Raw genomic sequence first — 14929 nt, forward strand, 5'->3', positions numbered from 1 at the left:
GGCACGGCAAGCTGGGCTTGGTCAACGCCGCGGCCATTTCTAAGCGAAGTAAATACACGGTTTCAAGGGGATAAAGTTCTAAAGAGGTGCTCGAGGAGACTTTGATTTCGGTAAATTATGATCGCTAATCAATTTGTTCTTGAACTATAAGCATTTAGAAAACAATATAATGTATAACTATTCCCTTTTCTACTTTAAGTATTTCTTCAAATATTTACCTACGTTCTTTTATTGAACGGAAACGTTTCAGATCCCTTTTTAGTATTATAAAAAGTATATCTTCAATTACTGAACGAACGGAAAGAAATTGCTCGGAGTTGCTACCTCCATATATAGTCATGTCCATAGGAGTTCCCTGCAGCTCGGTTATGAGACGTTTTACGTCCTAAAGTGTATGACATCCGCCATATCACGTGCACACTACGCCGAGGTCGTTAACGTCAAACGAGTAGCCGCCTACTGGCTTGACACTCTTGCGGTACCAAATACGTAATTGGTGACACAGACACATGCATACCGAAGCGGGAAAGCGGAACTGCCTGGTCACCAACAAAGGATTGTGATTTTTTCTTTCCACGCTTGTACTGTTTAGGAACTGGAGTACCTAATTTTTTTTTTATTAGCACGACGGAACAAAAGCGCGGCAGTTTGCACGAATATGGAATTCATACTTAATTGTAAAATGGTGCAAGACAAAGTAATAGCAAGTTAGCTGGGTGTTAATTTTGTGTATGGTAATGTGGTTTTCAAATTGGTTGGTCAAAAATATTAGGGAAATTATCATAGCTGCCTAGTTTCCAAGGTCCGTGTGTGATGTGCTGCAACAGCCCAGGGTTTTTCCTTGAGTCCTGGGACTTGTAGTCTTGTTTTATATTAGACAAATTACTATTAAAAGCCCCAGAATTGGAAAAAACCTAAGGGCTTATTTACTAGTTTTTGACGCACAACAGCCCAGCAAGTCACTTTGCTCCGTTGCTCGCATCAAAAGAAAAGGGCAGGAGTACGCCACATCTAAGAGATATGGCGCATTCCTGGTCTCTTTCACTGTGCTGGTACACTAGTGGCTGCCTTGCGCCAACGCAGGCACCCTTGCACCATGATGCAAGGGTGTCTGCCGCGTTGTAGGAATGATTGTTTTTGTGCAGGAAGGGACACCTTCCTGCACAAAAACAATCAAGGCATTTTCATCCTATATGTGCTGCAGAATGTAGCACACATAGAAAGAGGAAAAAAATGAGGAGAAATTATTTCTACCCGCTACGCCTCCCCTGGGGAGGCATAGGTTCTTGACACATTCCCAGGTATACAAGTCCTTGTAAAACTGGGAATGCATCAAACTCCATGGGTGTTGCATAGGAACACCTACTGCAAAGCCCATGGAACGTCTCTATAAAGCTGAGTAAGGCAATGTAGCGACTTGCACTGTTTTGCCTTACCCCATTTGTACGAGGCCATAAAAAAGCCATGCAAAGTGGCTTTGCGTGGCCTCGTAGATATCTGCAGTTTGGGCCGCTGGTGTGTCAAAAAAAAGTGACGGCCCGCCTGCGCAATGGGTTTGTAAATAAGCCCCTTAGACTTGAGCAGCACATTGTGCATGGATGGGGGAATCTTGACACTGCTGAATTAGGTATTCTAGGCAGGACTGGAGGCTAAGATAATGCTTTTCTACTGTAAAAATACAGCGGGCAATAACAAAGTGTCAAAACACAAACTATATACTCTACGGACGTTTGCAACACAGCATCACTTTGTCCACCACTTCCAGTCAACCTATAACCTGAAAACTGGAAGAAACAGTCCTGCTGCCTCTTTATTTGTAGTTCTACAATCAAGCTAAGTGTCTCTCAATTTTGATCATATATCTATTCTATTATATTTGTTGATGTTTAAATTGTTTTTAAATGTAAAGGTTATATTATGAAGTAGCTTTGTATGTGAATATGTTGCTTGCTAATTCAGTGCATATTAAATTTGATTACTTAAGTGATATTGTTCAAGATCCGTCACTTTCTATGTGAGAAAGCCCCTGACCCCAGAGATGAGGATAAATCCCTTTATAGTGCTCGTACTAAGTGGGGCTCTGTTGTGCATGCCACCCCATAAAGATCTCATGGAGGGGGGCCTGCAATATTGAAGCTGAAATAAGAATGCGTTCGGAGTCCATTTGAGCTTCGCAAGCGGAGTCCTTTTTTCTTTCTACGTTTCTGCAGCCGGCCTGCGCTGTTAAAATGCGGCGAAGGTCCCACCCCACCTCTGGTCTGCATAAACAGGAACCAAGGGCACGGATGACAAACCTAGTGGCACTAAATAAGAGCACAAAAGAGAAGTGTTCAGATTGTTCAGGCTTCTTTAAAAAGCATAATCTGAGCCTCTAGTCCTGATAGAATAAAACATGTTCTAGCTACAGAGTCAAGAATTTTCATTTATTTTAAGGAGCCAATGGTGAGGATTATCCCATCCAGCCTTCAAATGGATTCTTAAGACTAAAATATTTCATTTGGTGAAGATGAAATTCATAAGTATAAAAATGTCTGAACAAATTGTTTCCACACCTTTTTATTGTAAGTGTTAAAGCATGGATAGTGCCATATAGCGGTTCTGTTACAGGGTTGGAACAGAATCAGGAGTGAGCAAGCAAATGAACCTGTTGTGGTTCTAGATGTTGCACAAGAGATTATAGGATTCACAGGCGATACTTAGGGATGCAATCAGTTGAAAATTTGGAGAATTATTGGCTTGAAGTTACAGACATATGGGCCGATTTAGAGTTTGGTGGGGAGGGTACTCAGTTGCAAAGATGCCATTGCACTCTCTCTACCAGACCTTAGGTGCACCTGACTCATTTAGGGATCTTCATTGTGTACATAGCAGAGACTACTCCATCTCTGCCAATGACATACCCCTCCAACTGCCCAACAGAGTAAGGGCCGTCGCATGTTGGGCAGTGTATCTGCCTACCGGATTTAGAGTAGGCAAAGTCATGGCTAGTTTTTATTGTCTGTTACCTGTCGGTTAGGGGCAGTAATAAATACCCTATTTGCCATGGGAGAAAACTCAACTGGCGAAGGGGACATTGATTTTTTGATTTTCCTAAACAAAATCCCACTTTTGTATTTTGTTAAGGAAAAAACTTTATACGTTTGCCGCTGCATGTTGACGGAGCCATCCATCAAACTTACAGTGCATTGACAGGAACTGCTATGAGGGTGGTTCTTACCAACACTAGAAATGTGTTAGATTTGGGGGTCTCTAGTTGGCAGAGGTAGGTACCTTTGACAAATAGGGACCCTTGCGTCTAGTCAGGGTAAGGGGGTACACTCCTAAAATAAACTCTGCTCACCCCCTTGGTAGCTTCGCACGAGCAGACAGGCTTATCTCAGAGGCAGTGTGTAAAGCATTTGTGAACACATATAGTAACCAAGTGACAACACTACAGATGGACACCACAGAAGTTGTATATCAAAAATAAGTATTCTTTATATAGATTTAACACAAGACCATAAACGACAAAAATCCACAATACTGTACTTAAAATGGTAGAATTAGCTTAGTTCTCTTTAGATGTTAAAATGCGGCACTTTGAGTCAATGTACCTTTGGATGCGAAACGCTATACAACGAAAGTGTTGCAGGGAAGGTGATGCGTCGGTTCCTTACTGCACTTCCATGGCCGTGATGCGTTGGAGATCCAGTGCAATGAAACAAAGATGGCGTCTTCTTGTTGCGACACGATGCGTGCACGCCCGACGGCCATGCGGTGACTCAACGATTCTTCTGAGCCGCGACAGGCCCTGCGACACGCTTCTCCGATGATGCGAGACGTCTCGACTCAATGCGACAGCTGCAGTGGTGACACCCTTGTTCAGTGATGTGATGACAGCGGCTTTGGCGGCGACACTGTTCCTCGATGATGCGAGACGCTGCGGCTCGATGCGACAGCTGTAGCGGCGACACCCTTGTTCAGTGATGCAACGACAGCGGCTGTGGAGGTGGCACGCTTCTCCGGTGGTGCGAGGCACTTCGGCTTGATGCGACAGCTGCAGCGGCGACACCCTTGTTCAGTGATGCGACAACAGCGGCTGCGGCGGCGGCATGCTTCTCCGGTGTTGCGAGACGCTTCGGCTCGATGCGACAGCTACAGAGGCGACACCCTTGTTCAGTGATGCGACGGCTGCGGCTGCGACACGCTTCTTCGATGTTGCGAGACGTTTCTTTACGATGCGGCAGCTACAGCGGCGACACCCTTTTTCAGTGATGCAACGGCAGCCGCTGCGGCGGCGACATGCTTCTTCGTGATTCGCGCTTCCAGCCCCTTGCGATACGTAGTTCCTCAGAAGGCCCCAAAACAGCTGCAGGCACTTCCAAAGAACTCTGGGGAGCTGGTGGTTGAAGTCTGTTGTCCCTGAGACTTCAGCAGGAGGCAAGCTCTTTTCTCAAGCCCTTGGAGATCCCTCACAAGTTGAATAGAGTACAGACAAAGCTCCTTTCTCCTTTCTTTGGCAGTCAGGCAACCACTGCAGGCCAATCTCCCAAGCAGCACTTCAGCTTAGGCATAGTTTCTTCTGGTTCCACTCCTCAGCAAAGGTTTCTTCTTGTTTCCCAAAGTGATCTAAAGTTCTCGGGTTTGGGTCCCAATATTTATACCCAGTTTCTCTTTGTTCTCTGAAGGCAGAGAGGCCTAGTCCAAACTAGTTCTGGTCAGTCCTGGAGCACTTTGTTGACAAGACTCCTTCTTTCCTTTCACAGTGCAGGGCAGGGACATCAGACGCACCACAGGAGGTGGAGCCAGCATTGTGGAGGGAAGGCACAGCCCTATTCAGGTCCCAGGTGCAACTCCTCCCACCCATCTAGATGCAGATCTCCCTATTCAGCCCTGTGCTGACTCACCCTGTCTCCTGGAATCCCCCAGCCCCTGTCACTCAAACTCCAGACAAGGAATACACAGCCTAGCAGAGGCAGGTTTGGATGGTTAGACAAGAAAATACCTACTTTATAAAAGTGGTATTTTCAAGCACAGAATGTTAAAACCAACGTCACCAAAAGATGTATTTTATCATTCTGAGTTCAGGCATACTAAACTCGAATTTCTACCATGTTCCCCGAGTCAGTTAGTATTATAAGATGTAATAGTCAAACTGCCCATTCTGGCCTATGGGGAACAGGTAGCCTTGCAATAGTGAAAAACGAAAATGGCTGTAATTCACTATTAGGACATGCCACACACACCAGGGCTTGTCCTACCTTATACTTACAATGCACCCGGCCCTTGGGCCTACCATAGGGGTGTCTGATATGAAGAAAAGGGAAGGGTTGGGTACTGGCAAGTGGGTGCACTTGCCCAGTCAGCATGGCAGTACCAGACTGCACACAGGCTCAGCAATGGAAAGTCGTAGACAGACTTTTACAGGCTGCTTCTGTGAGTGGCACAACCAGTGCTGCAAGCCCACCAGCAGCATTTGGATTACCACCCCTGGGCACTCCTGGTGCACTGTACTAGGGTCTGACAGGTAAACCAAACCAGCCAATCAAGGAATCACTAATCCACACATCAATTTACAATAGGGAGCACTTGCACTGTGGCACTGGACAGCAGTGGTACAGTGCCCAAAGCATCTAACACCAGCAAAAACACATGAGGCAACAGCAAAAATGGAAGGGAGACCCACGCCAAGGTGCCAGGTCAAACACGTGTCCCCTCCAGCTGAAATGTGGGGAGAACTACCCTACCTCCTGGGAGTTCTCATCACTAAGGCGGAAAAATCTGGACAGACCATCAGCGTTGGCGTGTTCTGTACCAGGGCGGTGTTCCACCGTGAAATCCATCCCCTGTAGGGAAATGGACAACCTCAACAGCTTTGGATTCTCACCCCTCATCTGCATCAACCATCCGAGGGGCCTGAGGTCTGTCTGAACCCGGAAGTGAATCCCAAACAGGTATGGTCTCAGCTTTTTCAGTGCCCAGACCACAGCAAATGCCTCACGCTAAATCGCACTCCACCTCTGTTCCTGTGGAAGTAACCTCCTACTGATGAAGGCTACGGGCTGATCTAGGCCCTCCTCATTCATCTGTGACAAAACAGCCCCCACACCATGCTCTGAAGCGTCTGTTTGTACTATGAACTCTCTGGAGAAGTTGACTGCCAGGAACATGGGTGCCGTGCACATAGCAGTTTTCAGGGCCTCAAAAGCTTTCTGACAGGTGTCAGTCCAAATCACTTTCTTGGGCTGCTTCCTGGAAGTCAGCTCAGTCAAGGGTGCAACAATGCTGCCATACCCCTTGACAAACCTCCTGTAATACCCTGTGAGTCCTAAAAAGGCTCTCACCTCTGTCTGGGTTTTGGGGGGTTCCCAAGCCAGGATGGTTTCAATCTTGGGTTGTAGGGGCGCCATCTGGCTGCTCCCAACTTGGTGTCCCAAGTACACCACGGAACCCTGCCAGATCTGGCAATTAATCACCTTGATCATGAGGCCTGCCCTCCGCAGCGCCATCAACAGTTCCCAGAGGAGGTGCAGATGTTCTTCCGAACTGGCGCTGAACACTGCAATGTCATCCAGGTAGGCGGCACTGAACTCTTCCAGTCCAGCCAACACCTGGTTGACAAACTTCTGAAAGGTGGCAGGGGCCTTTTTCATCCCAAAGGGCATACCCGGAACTGGTAGTGCCCACTGGTGTGGAGAATGCTGACCTCTCTCTTGCCCCATCAGTCAAGGCGATCTGCCAGTACCCAGACTTTAAGTCAAACGCGCTGAGGTACCGTGCAGCCCCTAACCGATCTATGAGCTCATCAGCTCTGGGGATGGGGTGCGCGTCAGTCCTGGTGACTGAATTGAGCCCTCGGTAGTCCACACAGAACCGGATTTCTGGTGTGGCACCCGATGCGGCAGCCTTTGGGACCAAGACCACTGGGCTGGCCCAAGGACTTTAGAGGACTCAATAATCCCTAAAGCAAGCATCTTGGAGACCTCCTCCTTGATGCAAGCTCTCACCCTGTCAGTCACCCTGTAAGTTTTGTGCTTCACAGGTGTACTATCCCCAGTGTCCACATCATGGACGCACCAATCAGTGACACCGGGAATCAGGGAGAACATATCAGAAAACTGTCCTTGCAACTGGTGGCAGTCATTCTGTTGCTCAGGGGTCAGGGTGGAAGAGAGGTTGACACCATCCACTGACCCATCTTGCTATGTCGCCGACAGGAGGTCAGGAAGAGGCTCAGTTTCCTCCTCCATTCCAGCATCTGTCTCTAAGAGCATGCCCACTTGGGACCTCTCCAAGTGGGGCTTCAGGTGGTTGACATGCAGGACCCTCAAGGGATTCCTGGGAGACGGCAAGTCCACCAAGTAGGTAACAGGACTTTTGCGCTCCACAACCTCAAATGGTCCGGTCCACTTATCCTGGAGCGCGCAGGGCTCCACTGGGGCCATGACCCACACTTTCTGACCAGGCTGAAGCTCTACCAGAGTGGCATTCTGGTTGTACCACCGCTTCATCGCCTCCTGGCTGGCTTCCAGATTCGCCTCAGCGAGTTGCCTGAAACGCCTAGTCTGGTTTCTAAAGGCCAGCATGTAGCTATATATGTCCTGGAGAGGATTCCTGGGAGATTGCTCCCAGCCTTCCTTTACGAGACTCAGAGGTCCTCTCACTGGGTGACCATAGAGAAGCTTAAAGGGACTGAACCATAGAGATTTCTGTGGCACCTCATGGTATGCAAAGAGCAGGCATGGTAAGAGGACGTCCCACTTATGCCTCATAGGTTCCTCAAGACCCATAATCATGCCTTTCAGGGTTCGGTTGAACCTTTCAACCAACCCATTTCCTTGGGGGTGGTAAGGAGTGGTAAACTTGTAGGTTACCCCACACTCCTGCCACAGGGACTTCATATACTTGGAAATGAAGTTGGTGCCCCAGTCAGACACTACCTCTCTAGGGAATCCTACTCATGAGAAAATTCCCATCAGTGCTCGTCCCACCACGGGGGCCGTCACTGTCCTCAGATGTATGGCTTCCGGGTACCGGGTGGCATGGTCCACCAAGACCAGGATGAACCTGTTGACCATGGCTGTCTTGGGGTCCTGTGGCCCCGCAATGTCAATCCCCACCCGTTCAAAGGGGGTGCTGACCACAGGGAATGGCAGGAGAGGAGCCTTGTGCTTCCTCCCACTCTTTCCACTTGCCTGGCATGATTGACATGTCCTGCAGTGAATGTCTGAACTCCTGCGCATTTGGGGCCAATAAAAGTGGGTGACAAGCCTCTCAAAGGTCTTGTCCTGCCCCAAATGTCCTGCCAACGGCACATCATGAGCCAGCTCCAGTAGGAAGGCTCTGAAGCACTGGTGTACCACCAGCACACGGGCTGACCCAGGCTCAGCAACCTTAGGCTCACTATACAGGAGACCATTCTCCCAGTAGACCCAATGTGACCCAGACTGATCACCTGCTGCCTGGTCTGCAGCCTGCTGCCGCAGACCCACGAGAGAAGGGCATTCTTTCTGCTCCTTGCCAAACTCTTCCCTGGAGGGTCCTCCTTCTTGCTGCCAATGGGTCAGCGCAGGCAGGTCTCCCAGTTCAGCTACCTGTTCCCCTGTAGACTCCAGGGCATCCTCCTCAGGGTCTGTTTCCTCCTGGACCGTGGGAACTTCGGGGGCTGGTTTCCCGTGCCCCCTGCCTCCTCTCTCTAATGCAGGCACCTTGGCCCCCCTCTCAGGCTCCAGGTCTTCTTAAGCACCCCTATTTGCTGCCATGGACCGTGTGGTTACACACGCCCATTCAGGCAGACCCAACATCTCCAAATGAGCACTTCGCTCCACCTTCGCCCAAGGTGAGCTCTCCAGATCGTTCCCTAACAAAACAGTCAACAGGCATGGTGGGCCTCACAGCTACCTGAAGAGTACCAGAGACCCCCCCCCACTCAAAGGGAACCTGAGTCACCTTGCAGTGGCTCTCTGTGTTGTCAGCGGCAACAACTGGGTAAAATGCATTGGGGACAACATGCTCTTGAGACACCAGGTGACACTTGACAGCTGTCACACTGGCTCCTGTATCTGTAAGAGCCTCCACTCTATGGCATTTGGACTACCAGCCCTGGTCACTCCTGGTGCACTGTACTATGGTCTGACAGGTAAACCAAACCAGCCAATCATGGAATCGCTAATCCACATATCAATATACAATAGGGAGCACTTGCACTGTGGCACTGGACAGCAGTGGCACAGTGACCAAAACATCTAACACCAGCAAAAACACATGAGGCAACAGCAAAAAATGGAAGGGAGACCCACGCCAAGGTGCCAGGTCTAACAAGATGTCACTGTGCTTCTCAGAATTTGGTAGATGGGGACTCTGGCAAGGTGATTTTTTTACACCATCTCCTTGACAAAGTAAACACCTGCACGTCAATATCTAAATCAGGCTCTTAATATTATGTTGCAAAGAAAGAGGAAACAAGATGATGTCTCTCAGTTTTAGAGTCTAGGTCCACTGGGACAGGTAGAGGAAGTGATGCGTTGTTGCTAATGTTCATGGGATATGTAGTTTGTGTTTTGGTAATTTGTTTTTGGCTTCTGCATTTTTGACAGTAAAGGAAGAGAATCATAGTCCTTGCCTATGTGTCCTAAGTAGAATTGAAAATTCTTGACACACTATCTAGAATATTTTTTATTCTGGTACAAAGTTGATTGGGATGGTGCTTTTTTTGTAGTTTATATTACTTTCAGAATAACCCTTTAGAATGTTAACCACTAGACTGCTAGGGCTCCTCTCTCCATGTCCCCTCTTCAGTGCTGAGCCCTTTTTAGAGGTTTGGGGCAGTTCGCACTTAAGTCTTTATATCTTATTGTTTTACCACAAAAGGTATCTAGATTATATTTGCATCCTTTTTTCTCCACTGAATGCTGGGGATTATAAAGTTACTTTGGGTTTGTGGATTCACCTAGAGGGAACCGAGAAAACAACCAGATTATGGCAAAAGTTTGTTTTTGTCAGGAAATATGGGGGGAAAAGTGCTGTAGAAGAAAACAAGTGTTTTTCTCCTAAAAATGGCATCAACAAAACGTTTGCTGCACCAAGATCCCCATCTTCCTAGCTTTCAGAAACAAGCAAAATTGTAAAAGAAAATCATTTTGTACCGTACTTTAAAAAAAATTCCAACTTACATTTTTCATATTTTTTTGCAGTTTCAACTTACTTGCAGTTTGTGGTGAAAACAGGTGTGAAACACATGGAAAGATGTACTTTTCAGAAACCTGGTCAAAATTCAGAATTCAGCAACAGATCATTTGTATAAATTGCTCATGTTTTTTTTCCAAAGGAAACTATTGTTGAAATAAAGAGATACTGAAAATAGCGAGGAAAAATAGCAGTGCGTGGTATCATTTTCATCTGGAATGTTTTGTCTTGATGACTGATTTACACATGTAACACACTGTTATATTCATCATACTCTTCTTGTTGCAGGGATATAAAGTGTTTGTTGGTTCTCCAAAAACCACTACACACAGAATACTCCCCTGGTTGTGTGTCCGGGGAACCCGGATATCTACACACACTAAATGTAAGATACTGTTGGTGAAATGTCCCTATGTGAAGCTAAGTTGGTCCTTCACCTTAGGGTGAGGAAGGAGGCAACTCCTTTTGTTTTATATTCCCTCACACACCCTAGTGGTGTCATGCTTCATTATTGGGACACCCTGACGCCTAGAAGTCAGGGCGAGCTCGACCGAATTTCAGGGAGCGCTCAGAATATTTTTGGGCCAGAGGGGGATAAAGAATAAAAATCCTCAGTCAGATCCCGGTTTCCCTTTATTCTTGGATCTAACAGGGATATTAAAAAGGGTTATGGAATAGGGTCTTATGGGATATTATGGTCCTAAGACCCTACTGCCAACATGTTTCAGTCCACAAAAGCCCCATAAAGGGTGCTGGACTTTCTTCAGGGCACAGACTCAGACCCCCTGGATACTTTTTTAGAGAGGTATGGGGATTCCCCTACACTCGAACCAACAAGGGCAGATAGCTGCTCCTTATATATCAGTGCACATATTATGTCGTCACTCCATCTGTAGAACAACATAAAAACAACATTTTCCACCATAGTATCATAATTTCATTTTCAATTAGATTGTGTGTCACACGCGTGTACCAAAATCCCAGTAAAATGAACTATATTCCAATGGTGACACACTCATGATTAGCACTCTTAACTTGAGTGCGTGTTTTCTGACCAGACATGTCTGTGTTATACCCATGAGGTGGCGGCAAATTGTCGCATACTACCATCTTGCTACACACTAGTGCGTTAGATGCCAGCCGCTCACCTGCCATTTAAAACTGTCATAACATTCACTCAGTCAACATGTTGCCATGTTTTTTTCTCTTCTTCTTACCCCAGTTCGGGAGAGGCTCCACTTCACGCTGGACCTCTAATCATGGGGTAGCCCTGTAGTCAGACACTAGGGCAATTATGGTAATAAATCCCAAATGTTATGTGTATTAAACCGTATGTGCCGTAGTGAGTAATCAGCATCATATTGTGGAACAACGTAGAGTCACCGAGGGGAGAAACAATAAAGACAAAAATCGAAACGAGAACACACATCAGTTAGCGTCAGGACGGCCCGCTGACTAAGCGGTGGTGTATTAAATCATACCTGTGCTCAGCCACTTCAATAGAATTACTCACGCCATCAAGGGTCCTGCCCCGCAGATCGACCTAATCGTTCTGGGTCCAGCTGCTTGGAGAACCTCTACGGTGAGTCAGCCCGATTTTAAGCGTTTCTCTGTGTATGCGCGAGTGCGCTCACTTCCTGGTTGGTGTGATAACGTCACTACGCACTGCCGCCGGCTCTCATGATTGAAAGACTTGAAGTTGGAAGTCTTTCTCCAAAAACACCATTATCCAGACCCAACAACTATGTTGTAGCTTGTAATTATGTTTTTATTGTGTACCAACCATTCAGCAATTGATATGGTAAAATCTAATTAATGAAAAAGGGTCTGAAGGAAACATATGTATTTTTGAGATCTGCACAGGATACTAAGTTTACTATTTGTACATCTCTGAATTTAGTTGTATCCATAGTATTGTTATTCAGAGGGCAATTTGCAAATTTGTGATCTTGTGCACCATCTTACAATGGTAAGTGGAAGGTTCTATGAAAAAAATTGATAAACAAATGGTCTCATTTAAGATAAAACAAAGAAATCACGGGTATTAGAATCATTTGAGTATAAGAAAAATGGACACCTGACTTCCAGCTTGTGAGCTGTAAGTGACGCTAAGGTAACAACCATTTTACAATCCAGTCTCATTCATTTTCCACACAACAAGCTATTCTTGCCACCAACCACTGGACCAACACACCACACATATCAACAAACCGCCCCTTTCAAGGGCGTATCACATTGTTATGCTCACAGGATTGAAAGAATAATCACTCCACCACTGACCCACTCATTAGCCAACTTACATACAGACATAGTCTAGAAAACCACTACACACATACCACATTCCCCAACAGCCACAGATACCCAGTCAACAGCCGCACATACTGCCAACTAACAGCCACACATACTGCTAGCTAACAGCCACACATACCGCTAGCTAACAGCCACATGAACTGCTAACACACACATACCATGAGCCTAAGATTTATTGGTGCTAACACCCGGGTCACTCCTACCTGTCCATCTGTCTTCTACCTACAAGAGAGCTCTATGAAACCAAGCCTAAGCTCAGCTTTGGCTATCTGCTCAAGTGTCTGTCTTACCCGAAGTACTGACTAATACAGCAGGGGATCAGGTGAACCTCTAGTAAAATGTCCCTGTGGCAGCCAAGTAGGGAAAATGTGCCTTTCATGCCCCTTAAGGACACTCACTGTGCTAAATCCAACTCCCTGTGTGTGGAAGTAAGTTAGGGCCGAGTGTGAGGATGCCTTTGTGGCTTATCCTCAGATGGTATGAGCATATCTTTTAAATTGTAAGCCAAACATGCTGACGCAGACTCTCCGAATTTCCCGAAAGATCACTTAAAAAAAGACTAAGGTCCTGATTTTGAGTTGGGGTGATGGTATACTTTGTCACAAACATGAGAGATGTTTTGTCTGCCATTATAGTGTATGGCACTTGTACTACAGCAGATGGGCTATCCGCCACATTTTGATGGAGCATCCCATCGGCCAAACTCTAAATTGCCCTTAAGAACCTTAAATTTGGCAGACAGGGCACACCGTCAAAACGTGCCAGATATCCTGCTCACTGTATTGTGCAGTACACTGCCTGTAATGCACTTGTACTCCGGCAGATGGAGGATCTGCCATGTTTCAATGGAGGATGAAAATGGCAAGCAGGTCACAAGTCAGATCAATGTGTACCTATTTAATACAGCAAATTGAAAATCTGCCGCTTTTTGATGAAGGATGAAAATGGCATGCAGGTCAAAAGCAAGATCAGTACCTAGTTCCTAAATCAAATAACCACAGTGTGCCTTCTAGCTACCACCACAAAACTTACTTTCCCAAGGAGTCATACAAATATTTACCATTGTTGTGTCGGGGGTCTAGTCAGCAGATAATGCCTCTGGAAGCTTGTTATGTCCCTGCACCTCAAACATGAGGTCATCCTACTGACCCTTGGAGTTCCTGCTGGGGTCCTGGACTCAAGGCAAGCCGGTTCAATCTTCCTTCTTCAGACAGCAGGGCAGACCCTCTTCTAAATCTTCCCAGGCCAGGAGTGTTCTCATTTCAGGTTCTGAAGGTTCTGAGGGTGCCATATTATACCCAGTGCCTGCCTGTTGTGACACAAACCTTTTGTCTACCCCCTAAGTTGGTTTTGGTCATTTCTTCCCCATTCCCTTAGTTTGGCTCCAGCCTGGATAGTGGAAAAATAGGCTGTGACAGGCAGGGTGTCAGGTTCCTTTGTGTGTGCTGGGGCCGGTTCCTTTGAAGTGTAATCAAGTAAGGGCACAGCTCCTCACCAGTCATTCTGTCAGGAAGACCCACTCCCCTCTACACCCAGGCCATTTGTTCACTGTCTGTCCCCAATACATATTTTCCAGTGGGGAAGCCATCACAAGCACAAGAGCAACTGGCCACTCATAGAAAGGACCCAGAAACTATAGGCAGGGGAAAGCCAGCTTTCTAGAAGTGGAATTTCCAAAATAGTTATTTAAAATCCAAATTTACAACTAAAGAGGATTTTAGATTACAATTAAAATGAGTGAAATAAGTATTTCTCTTGTTACCAAACTGAATTTAGCACTTATTAATTGTCATATGGTAAACCAGTGTTAGTCTATGGGAGGCCAGCATTGCCACAATGAAAAACGACTTTGGGAGTTTTTTCATTGCCGGTACATGTAAAACATTAAATATGCATGGTAGTGCCATGACGTTCACTAAACATTTGTTTGTTCCTGTCACTACAGACGATCATTACTGTTTGTCGCTTTACTCAAAGCAGCCACTTCACTTTGTTACACACCTCGCTTTGCAATTCCTTGGACTATCATCCATCAAGATCCATCTTGAATTCTCATCAACCAATATTGCAATGAAAAAGTATTATCAACGAAACACATGTTGGCTGTCTCTTTTTCCATCACGTCTTATCTGGTAACTCACATCATTTTTTGATTTTGATTGCTAATTGATACTGCTGGCCTTTTTGCCACAAGGACTTCAGCACATGCATTGCACATTATTATTATGAAGTCTTTTGTGTCCTCATATTAAGATTGCTCTACAACCTATGTGAAAAATAAAACAGGAGACAGTTCCATTCTAAAATACACAATAAACGGGACCTTGTTTTCCATTTTTACAACTTTCGGAGTTTACTTTCGCATACCTTACTGATTGTTTTTACTCTACAGGTGTGCGCCAGGCTTTTTTCTTATGAGCATCAGATCAAAGTAAAACTGAAGAAACTCAACCAC

This window comes from Triturus cristatus, chromosome 12 (assembly GCF_964204655.1).
Source record: "Triturus cristatus chromosome 12, aTriCri1.1, whole genome shotgun sequence".
Classification (NCBI taxonomy): domain Eukaryota; kingdom Metazoa; phylum Chordata; class Amphibia; order Caudata; family Salamandridae; genus Triturus; species Triturus cristatus.